Consider the following 12283-nt stretch of genomic DNA (forward strand, 5'->3'; position numbering starts at 1 on the left):
ACCAAACAAAGTTCAGAAATCCAATAAAAATAATTATAATATGTTTAATCATTATAAACTTCTGAGGCAGATCACAATTTTTAAGTATAAATGATATGACACTTCTCAGTTTGTTTATTAATAATTTCAATGCCATGCTGATGTGATCTGTTTTTTGTGTCAGAGGTTTTATTACCCCCCATTACATCCAGAATTGTACAGTGTAAGTGTTTTTTCTTGGAAGACAGCTGTCTTCTGGGTTACAGTGGCATGTAGTCTGCAAATGGCACTACAACCCAACAGACTGCCATTATAACCTCAAATCCTACTTGTTTCTTATTGATTTCAAATCACTTACACTTAGAAGATGGCTGTTTCCTGGGTTGGAGTGCCACATAGTCTGGTAGAATTTTGCCAGACCACATGGCACTCCAACCCAGAAAATAGCCATCCTCAGATCCTACATTTAGGCTTAACTCATAAGACAAATTTTCATCACTGTGAAAACCTCATATCTTACGCAGTATTCATCCAGTTTTGTATATTAAATTTTTATGGTGTCATTTTGAAGATTTTACAGCCCATCCAAGTTTTAATTCAGTAAGTTGATATTATCATGCTGAGTTGTAATGGATGAAGAGTTTGTGATTAAATAAAGGACTGCCTGCTGCCTCCATCATCAGGGTAATTGCCCCAATGATAGAGGAAGCAACCACCTCTGAAATATCAGTAAACTTCTACAAGACTACTCAGTGAAATGACCTTGAAAGAAAGCCATCTTCATACTTTCTGCTGTCAGAACCTGAAATCTCACCTAATACTGACTACTTACATATGTTCCTTTATCACCAAAACTTCTGTAGTAATTCCCATTCACATAAATATAACTTCACAATCAGTTACAAGACAACATCATGGGAATGTCTGAGGGTGAGAAGAAAACAGAATATGATGTATAAAGACTTGTACTGCACCTATAGTCACTAATTTGGAGACCTCTACACTGCAATTAGGGAAAAAAATTATTCCAATAGTTTACTTGGATATTTGTTTCCAACTGAAACACTGGTAAGTCTAATGAAAATGAAAACTACACAGGAATTTCTGCTGCCCACTACATAAGTGTCGCTATAAATATATCCCATTTACAGTCATATAACTTTTCAATCAAGATAAAGACTGTACTCGTGCAGCCAAGTTTAAAAGAGCCTGTCCTTTAAAGTGAATGCAGTCTGAAAGATAAAAATTCTCTCTGCTTGCCATAACAAATCAGTACTTACTCCTTATATCAACAACAGTTTAGTAAAGGAATATACAATTATCATATTAATACATTATTATTACTATTGTTATTATTATTATTATTATTAATCTTTATGGTACATATTTTTACTATACTAGAGCCAAAAAAATACACTCCGGTATGTCTACCTCTACGCATAATGGTAGTAATACTAACAATAGTAGTGGTAATAGTAACAGTAAGAGTATAATACAAACTTGTGTTAAGTGTTATTTGTAGTATTTACAGATATGCAGATACAAACTGAAGACAATTAAAACAGCCCATTGAACAATTTAATTAATTGGTTACAAGTATTGTGAGAGCATATTTCAAATATTTTTGTTGTTTAAATTCTGGCTTATTTCTTCTTTCACTAAATTATTATTGGCATTATGTTCCCATCCCTCTTTGTATGCCATTAGACACAGGAGAGAAAAGTGTATTTGTGAGAAGAAAAGCCAGTTAAAAACAATTAATTAATTAAATCTCTCTGGCCCTCTTGAATGACGATTTCAGAGAACATTAAGAACCGGCTAACTTATGGAAATTGCTGACTCTTACACTGAACTCTGTAAAATGGCAATTGATTATTCAGTGAAATAACTAGTAAATCCTCAAAATTCCAATAAATCACCAATTATATAACCATTTTCAAATTTACCACCTGTGTTTCAAATACTAAAACTACAAAAGAACTTACATATGAATTTATCAGCCCTTATTCCTACAAGACATAATGGCATATCTCTTGAGCAAAAACCATAACACGTATTATTAACATTATTACATTATATTCTTAAAACACTTGGATTTTTTTTCTTTGTCTTGTGACTACTGAACAAGTTACATTTTTAATGTTAAGGGAAACTGTTGCAATAACAATTGGGAACCCACCTATTTTTGGGATTCACATTTACAATCACCACTGGGAATCATAACCCAAAACGGGAACAAAATCAAGGGCCAGGGATGCTGCTGATAAGGGACCAAACTCTCACATTCACAACCACAAAAAGCCCAGTGAGAATTGTGAATATCAGCGATAATAAGGAGCAACAGTGGAAGGAGAGAGAAGGGTAGAAGGAAGAGTCGTGGGTTTGTCAACTACTCACAATCTGCTATAGTACAGAATCTTATTCTAACACCAATCTTCATAACAGGGCAAGTGACAAATGAAAGAAAAATTTCTTGCACATGAACACACATACATACATACAAACTACAAATTCATCAGAGTGTAACAACTACGTTCCAAATGGTATATCCCCAATACACTTTAACACAACATAAACATATGCTTGTTACAAGATCCCATATATCCCGATAGAACACAACAGTTACATTCTTGATAAATCCTGCATTACAGATAAACCGTTTTATAAAAACAATTGATTCAAATGCTGAAGGCTTCTTCCTACACCACATTCCTAGAGTTCTTTGTGCTCTGTTGCCACATATCATCACGTTACATCCTAAACAGACCTGTTATGAAACAGCATTCCTTAATACTTCACTTGTGTTATAGCCGAACCATACAAAGTAAAAAACTAACAGATATATACTATTTGCCTGTCTACAAAAATTACATACTACGGCTAAATAAAGGCTATAATCTTTACAACTATACAAATCAGACACACAGAGTTATACCAGAATGAGACTGATTAATAATACTGTCCAAATGTTCCACATTTGGAGAAACGAAAACTGTTAATATATAATGCCAGAGGTGTTCAACACAGCAAATGAAACATCCTGAAAATGTATTTATAAGGAAATTCTTGCTATGAGTGACAGTTTATTACATGTAATAAACAATGTAAAAAGTGTGGCTGCAACATTTGAATTGCGGAGATTCTGCATGTGATGTGATAACTAAATTTATATTCTTCACAATATGCACACCTTTGAGAAAGATGTAAAAGCCACATTGGAAGAAAAGTCACAATACTTGCAAATATAATAATAATTCCCAGAGCTTAATTTGTAATGAAATGGTTCCAGGAACTAAGACAAATAATTGTTTGTAAACAGACAACAAAATTTTATAACATCACAAGATTTTGTAACATAACCATATTTTAACCAACTTTCCTTTCCTAAAAAAATAAAATAAAGTTTATGTGCTTGCCTCCTCTGCCAGCTTCTGAACCAAATGACACATTTTCATGAAATTTGTCATGAACTTCACTGGATGCCACTCACCGTACTTTTCATTACGCTGCAGTCAGTAATAACAACATGCCAGATGAACACATGAGCCAGGAGTGACACTAATACCACTTTCCCACACTCTTGGAAGGCGACAGATGCCACACGCAGACTGAATCTTTTTCACTTCTTACTGGATTTTTTCTCTCTGGCAAAACTACTTCCCCCGCAGAGATTCATCCAGCTCTTGAAAGAAGTAAATCGGACGAGCTCATGTCCAATGAATATTTTGGGTGTTCAAAAGTTTCCCACAGCCACCACATCAGCCTTGGCAGCCACATACATGTGTACTGTCATGAAAAATTATTGGTGTCAAAGACAGTCTTTTTGGTTGTGATGCCGCGTGGGCTTGCAGATGGGTACCAACATTCTGCCAGAACATTAAGGCAGCATGTTCCTCTGAAATGTTGGTACCTACCAAAAAGTCCACGCGGCATCACAACCCAGACCACCACACAGTTTGCTGAAAGTCTGGTCATGTGGGACAGCATGTAGACTATAACATTACGAGTGCTTAACACCACAATAATCAGCGTAACTCTGATATTAGTTGGTTCTTGGCATAGTTCCTTCAAATGACAAGACTCTGGATGGTGCCATTCATTCAAGTGTCATTTCAGTTTGGGCTTGTATGATAGTACGTGAATTTCATCCATGGCTATGTGGTCTGGGACTGTGGTATTGTTCTATGTGATAATCACATCTATAATGATGCTACCTTTGCTACACAGATGATGGTGAACCCCAACATGATGTAAACATGGACATTCAAAGGATCTCTTTCGGCATGTGAGATGCCACTTCACGGCTTGCTCATGCAACATCTGCCATCAGTCCACATGAATGACCACATAAGTCAAATGTTCTGGTTCAGAATAGCAGTCACACTGCACAATGCTATCCTTCGTCCTGCCCTACCCACTGTGAAATGCTGACAACTGTTTGACAATCCAAAACGGTAAAGATTCAATGCTGCACGATTACTGTGGGTTTCACCAACAATCTTTTACACTACAATACAAGTCTCATGCAATATAAATTCTTTTCCAGGAGCACTGTTCTGACTATGTAAACATGATTTCAGAGTGCTGGTTATGACAACTTAACTTTGCAGGTTTGCAAACACTTTGCATTGTGAGCACAAGTGTTAACAGCTAACATACTAGCTGCCTGTAATGCTACAGGCAAACGACATGATCAACAACCTTTGTATGATTCTTCACACATACAGCAGTGTTGCCACTTTATTGCCAACCCTTATAATTAGTTTTATTATAGTTATTATGATGTTTCTAAATCTTACACTCAGCTAGATCTATCACAAATTAAGCACTGTTAAGTTCTAGACGTACTAAGCACAATCTTCAAATTAAAGAATGTTATGTACATCAAACAGACAATTCTGAAGATAACCAGAGACACTGTGAACAGGCCATGTAAGAATGGCATTAGTGAAATACAATATCACAATGAGGAGAAAATACCTAGGACCAATGACTAAATTTAGAATGAAATCATGCATTCATTAAACCACAGCTACATTTCTTATTCTAAAATGATGGTTGACAATGTTTCTACATATTGGAATTTTACCTCCAGACTCAGATGAACATAAAGGCAATATCATGGATTAATGATGTCTGTCTTCTGGGTTGAAGCACCATGTAGTCTGATAGTTATTTACCAATGTTTCAGGTCAATGATCCTCACAACCCTAATGATGGGGGCAGTAAGGACCTCTAAAATGTTTGTAAACTTCCACCACGCTACATGGTGCTACAACCCAGATGACAGCACCTTTGTACACACCGCAGTGAGAACCTCAAATTCTACATGAGTTGTTCCTTACATGACATCAGAAATTATCATATTCCTGAATAAACAATTATGAAGTGGGCAAGTGAATGGCACAATGCCATACGTCTATTCCGTGAGACATGTCGATTAGGCCATATGGACAGAATACTGTGTGGATCAACTTCTACTCAGGGTTTCATTTGTGACAGGAAAGCAGAATCTAGCTTCAACTCATATACAAAAATTATCATTTCCTGCTTGTGTCACACAACGCATTACAGCACAAGTATTTTCAGAAATTCTTGAGAGCTACCTGAGAAGGAAAATATGTACATCAAACAACTTTATTTCCCCTAGGCTGGGAATAGGAAAAGAAAATCTGAGGTTCTTCTGGTGGTGAAGATGTTTACTACGGTCTTCTGGGGATAAGGTCTTGTCTTGCAGATGGGTACCATGTTTGAAATGAATGCACAGAGGTGTGCTCCTCTAAAATGTTAGTTATAACCTGCAACATGTTAAAACCCAAACGAGCAAAACAAATATATATGAAAAGTTTGTTTACTGTCAAGACAAAAAAAACTGAAGAGAAATGCACAAATATAAATTTCAAAAGCATGGGGGGCCTAAGTATTTTTTGTATCTTTTTTGTTTTATATGCAGTAATTTTAATACTAGGCACTTGTGGTAATGATTATAGCCCCCGCATGATTCTGAAATTGGCTTTGTTTCAACCTCTGTACTCAGGTACTTTCATAGATCAATCCATGACTGGAAAGTCGATACTCATCAGGGGCAAGTTTAACAGCAGGGATAAATACCAGTGTAAATACTGCTTACTAAAAGATTCAGCATTCACACCCAAACTACAGTAATGTTTCATCAAAAATATTTTTGTCACACTCAATGCCTGTACACATAAAACTGTAAGGCATATTATTAGTGCCTTCATTCAGGTAAAAAAAAAGGATGAACTTAAATCATGAAGCAGCATTTCAAAAGTTATATTCCAACAATAAAAAAGGCAACAGATCATATGTGTGAAGATTGTCGTACCAACAGGGCTCAAAATTCTGTTGAAGCTAGTGCTCATACAGCTTTATACAAGTAAATATGATGCTTATATACATATCAACAGATGCTATTACATTTATTTGAATAAATTGAAAGTTTTTAGGACTAATATTAAACTGCACTGCAGCATAACTTATGTTGATGACAGGCCTTTACAAAATCTTGATATTTCAACAATATTCAAGAAATTTAACCTCACTATTGACACCGAATGGCTTGGCAGTGGAACACATCTCGTTTATATACAACACTGCTTTGAATTCAGCTTAACATAGCATGTCAAGAGGATAAATAAATCTTAACATGATTCTGATGACTACAAAATGTTTAAATAAAGTGTGAGGAAACTAATCTCTTGCAGGACAAGATACAAACCTGATGTTCAGATGGCTTTCACACCTCTGGCATCAATATTGACAAAAGAAAAGTATATGTCACTAGTAGTGATATCAACTAGGTTATTTCTTCTCTGCACTCACTCAAAGCAGACACCAAAATTCTGGAATGACAACCTTCTAAACAAACAAATAAAAACCTGGAGGTAGAAAAGAGCAGGACTTTACATTTACAGCAATATGCACAATTCTGTCAAAAACGCCACCTAGTACAGAACTTCAGTTCCTGAACACACCAGACATTTGTTGCACACATAAAAACTTAGCAGAACCTTGATTACCTAATATTAATTTCAAAATACATAATTTATGGTAAAAGAACAATAACACACTTCATGTTTTACATTTAACATTCAGTCAAATTAAAATTTGTAGAATTACTTTTTAAACAAAATTAAAAATGCCACATATTTCAAACCCAAATGAAAAAAAAAATCATCTCTCTTTAACAATGGTAAATTAGGTTTCCCTACTGCAGTAACCTCATAACTAACATAGGCCTAAATTTTATTTTGTAATGTCAGCTGGCACACAATAATACTATAATCATTGATGATTAAAGGAGCTTCTTAACATTTTGGAAGCATTCAAATCTTCTATGCACTTGTCACACAACAGTGAATCTATTTTTTGTCCTTTCATATAAATAGTTAGCAACTCTCAAGCTCTTCGTGTCTGCATCTTCTAGCATAATTTGTATTTCGTATGTATTGATGGGCATCTATAAATCATATTCTGTCAAGTTCAAATCTTCCTTTTAAGGGCAAGTTCAACTAAAATTCAAATCAGAAATGTTTCATAATGAAAATTTGGATATGTGTGTGTGTGTCTAGGAGAAGAGTAGAACAGGAGAAGGTGGAGAGCACATTTACAAGAAGTTCTGTTTTGATTCAGAATAATTATTTCTGCTTAATAGTTATATTCAGAAAATTAATAATTTGCGTGGAATTTACTAAACTCAATGCAAAGACTGTGAACACACTACACAAGAAGCAGTTTCATAATAAGGACAAATCAATATAATTCCCATTGAAAAAAACTGAAGTCCAAACTATGGTTCAAACACTTCTTGGAAACTGGCTATTCATGTAATATAGTACAAATATTGGCAATGAAAGCCATACATAAACTTTGTGTCCTAATAATAAGGGGGAAAGAACTTGCATCTTCAAAATCTTCACAGGTATCATGTTTAATGAACTCCTCATTTAAAAAAAATCATAATTCAAATTATCATTTCATCTCTAAATATTTCTTAAAAATATAAAACTTTTTTCAGTTCTACATTTTTGTGCTTTCTGGGAAGGGCTCAAGTCATTACAAATTAGGCTCAACTTAAGTTCTTCTTACCGAGCACCAAATATAAAATCTTAACACTTCCGTGCACTTTAATCTTATAAGTCAATCAATCATCACAAGTCTTCTGTTTACCAGTTTGACACTACACATAAAAAACAGACCAGACCCTCAGTTTATTTAACATCTTTCAACTGCATACATTATATGGCATTAATATATCTTGTTAACAGAAACAAAGTCTATGTTATCCTTTCTTATATAGAAAGGTTCTCTATTTTTAGCAAAACTTTTGTTCTATAAAATGACATGTAAACACAAATAATATTTTTTTATGCCTGACCACACAGATGCCAAGCTTAAATACTTGCCTGGAACACACATTAAGGAAATAACAAACATTTTTCTTAATAAGAAAATATCATAATTATTAAACCTGCATCGATGACAGAATTGGGCACATCAGCTGAAGCCATGGCTAGAGACAGGACAATAGGCAAATGTCTAGCTTGTTTAACCCCTTTGTCAGCATACTTTGAAAACCTTTACTCAACATGATTTGCTGTAAACACTACACACCTCTAGCTTGAAGCTATACTCTGTTCTAAAAAAATCATATTATTATCTATTAAATATTAAAATACCATAAATAATGTATGAATATGATCATGAAGTTTCTGAACTGATTTCAAAAAGAACTTTATAATTTAAAAATGCTGCCCTCTTTAAAGTGGCTTCCTTACACATAGAAACACATTATTTCAAGGGTTGTACCAATTCAGAAAACAAGTCTGTCCTTTATTCATTAACGCTCTCAACTGCTTATTCACAGTAATTACAGATCCCTTCATATGTTTCTCCTCTACTCATCAGTAATATTTATAGTAGTTATTTTTGAATAGAATACTACTTTTAACACCTTGAAGATGAAGCTCATATAACTATTATTTAAGAATTCGGTTTGTATGTAAAAGCAAACAGTTCTCACTGACAATCATACGAAACACATACACAAAATGCACAGTTACTGATTGTTGAAGAAGGTGGTACATATTGACACCACATGGGCTTTAAAGGGTTAAATTGGTACAAATTTCCATATATTTTTTTTTTACTTGAATGTTACGTCTACTTCAGACATTCCTACATGTGCATAGCCATTACAATTATGTAGAGCAGATGTGGTTAAAAATGGTTATTGCCTGGTGTGCACAGTGGAATCAAGAAGTACGGCAAGTAAGCCAAGAACCTTTCAAGTATGAAACACAAATGGAATGTGCAATTAAGGAAACCACTTCCAAATTTAAACAACTGAAGGGGTGTAATAACTCTGCACCTTCGAGGTGCCACAGTTTCATCCACGTACCTTAACTGAGAGTATGTTTGTCAACTACCAGTCTATTACACATTATTCAAAGGGAACAGAAAATGTAGCACCCTAAAACTATTACGAAACATGGCTGATGTCAGAATCGGCGTGCCTAGGAAACAAACTGGACAACTGAACTGTCTGTACCTTATTTACCAGTGCATAAACATATTAAAATTAACTATTAACTCTGATTCAGTCTGGACAATGCATTATTATATATGAAATACAATAAAACAGCAATAATAATACAGAACACCTACAGCCTTAAACAACGATAATGTTGATTATTCTTGCAATGACCTGCAATATACATAACTTTTAAATAAAATGAACTATACCAAGTTTTAAATATCATTTTCTCTCATGTTCATATTAATATTAAGTACCCTGAAAATTAAAGGTCTAAGTGAACACCATAACGTGACCAGTAATCAGGATGGACTGCAGATTACAGAACTGTTTACAGTCGTAACTATTACAATGCATTAAAAATAAAATAAAACCAAGAGACTTAAGTGTAGTAGTTAACGGAATGATTGCAAACATGTAACAAACAGGAGGTATATGTATTAACTTGTACTGAGGCATTGATCTGGTCTAATTACATGGGAGTGGAAAGGCAATTCCAAACCTCTTGTAACAAGTAGTTTGTGGAAGAGAATATGGCAATATGCGGGCATATAGGAACATGGTGAAGAAAATCCTATATTGCATTTTCCAACATTTACAACCCTCATCTATAAAATACCTAACTGCTGGATTAAAAAGATTAATATTGCATTTGCAAGGCCTTGCAAGTTGTGTAAAATAAAGTATATAATCTTACAAATATATTTCATTCCCCTCAAGTAATAAACTGCGAAATATGTAATGAAAGAATGACAACTAGTTGAGTTGTGATTATTTGAAAGTAGTAAGAGGGAAACATGATGCAAAAGAACACATGCATTACCAAGTCTACTGAATTGCACTACAGCAAAGGACAGGCTGAAGGATGGGTAAAATGTCAACACACTAATAAATATTCACGCAACACAACATCACAACTGAATAATGAGTGACACACAATTCAAATGTTTGCCTGGCAAAAGAATGAACAATAAATGTAATTTCACTTAAGTAAATGTTCAAAAGATAAAAAAAGTCCATCCACCAAACAGTGCAGCAGGCCCTCGATATCCGTCTACTTTGCAAACTGTCATCTCTAATATCCTTTGTCCCCCATTCCTGTATCCACTGCTGGTTCTTGTATCTGTTGTCATGTTGTCATCTGCCTACGCCATACATGTCACTTCCATCGCTCAGCGATATCAGGCTACCACAAACACTCTTAATGAGTGATCTCAAGCCAGTTCTCTGCTCATCTTGTGTCCTATTTACTTTAGTTCTGCAACAATCTCAGTGCCAGTGTCTGTAAAGTCAAATGAGAATGCTACAAGAACAAGAGTAGGTTTCAGGGACTTGAAGGACTCTGGTAAACAATTACAGAATTAGAAAATGCCAGCGGGCTGTGTAGTTCAGCTGGACAGAACTTTTTCACTGTATAAACAGTACTATACATTAGAGTATTGTCTGATGAATCAAAACATTTGTATTTGATTTCAGTGATACTGATATCTGTTCTTATGACATAACATGCTGAGGACAACAGTGAGACTCAACAATTTTGACTACCACAAAACCCCTACCCATGAAAAGACTTTTTACTTATGAGTATTCTGATCATTAACTATAAAATAGGAAATAATGTTTCAGATTAACATAACCAGAGCTAAACACTGAAATATATGAAGATTTCCGTCTTCTGGGTTGTTGCGCTGTGTAGTCTGGTCGATGTTAACCAACGTTTCAGAGGTCATACTGCCTCCGTCATCAGGGCGATGAGTATGAAGATTTCTGTCTTCTGGGTTGTTGCGCTGTGTAGTCTGGTCGAAGTTAACCAACGTTTCAGAGGTCATACTGCCTCCGTCATCGCCCTGATGACGGAGGCAGTATGACCTCTGAAACGTTGGTTAACATCGACCAGACTACACAGCGCAACAACCCAGAAGACGGAAATCTTCATACTCACCGCTGTGAGAACCTCAAGTCTTACACTGAAATATATATTTTATGATGAAGTTATGCAATTTGTAATAACCAATAATATAACTACTGGTGTGGACACAAACTCCTGCAGGCATCAAGTAATTTCACAGTTCTAATCAAAACATAACCACAGAGCTGTCTTAATTTTTGCCTATGTTGTAAGCATGCCTCCATCCACCTGAAGCCCCTATACAATGCACTGGATTAACACGATACTTGTATTCCAAATGGCTTCTAGTTCGTTCACCTGCTGGAAATTCATCATTGCAATTTTTAACTAAAAACACCAAAACCATTACAACTGTTTACAAATTCTTTTCATTAAAACAGTAACATTAATGTAATGTATTTCTACATCGTGAAAATGTACTGAATTGCTAAAAGAATGAGCAGTTTTAAACCAACCTTACAACAAAACACATCATCCTGCCTGGTACAGGGAATTCCCTGAGCAAAGTGAAGTTCAGTCAACTATTCTTAAGGCTTGATACTACAGAAATCTTAATGATACAACTACTTAATATGCCTGAGTTTTCCAGATATTTGGTAATGTTGATAATTACAGACACTTCGGTCTATGACATTTCGGTAATGTAATAAAATACAAAATGGATAACAATATGAATGGCAAATTTTGAACGGTCTTTCAATTTTCATAACACTCAGTATGTTATAAGAATCTTATTCATAAAAATTAAATTTACTCAAAATTAAATACATGTTTAAATTAAGTACCAGAGAGAAAATGTCATATAATATACAACTGGTGACATGCTTTACAGAAAATGT

At 34.8% G+C, this 12283-nt stretch overlaps 1 protein-coding gene across 2 annotated transcripts in view; it reads right to left on the reverse strand.

The window, feature by feature from the left end:
- Positions 1–8191: 8191 nt before the first annotated feature.
- put (activin A receptor type 2 punt) overlaps positions 8192–12283 on the reverse strand; it is a 34293-nt gene continuing 30201 nt past the window's right edge. For both annotated transcript variants that reach the window (XM_087346273.1, XM_022085983.2), the window contains one exon: positions 8192–10817. The gene's annotated coding sequence lies outside the window, so the exon portion shown is untranslated. The remainder of the gene's footprint in view (positions 10818–12283) is intronic.

Source organism: Zootermopsis nevadensis, unplaced genomic scaffold (assembly GCF_977971745.1).
Source record: "Zootermopsis nevadensis isolate Lab colony 2312 unplaced genomic scaffold, Znev_1.0 Znev_ptg000001l, whole genome shotgun sequence".
Classification (NCBI taxonomy): Eukaryota; Metazoa; Arthropoda; class Insecta; order Blattodea; family Termopsidae; genus Zootermopsis; species Zootermopsis nevadensis.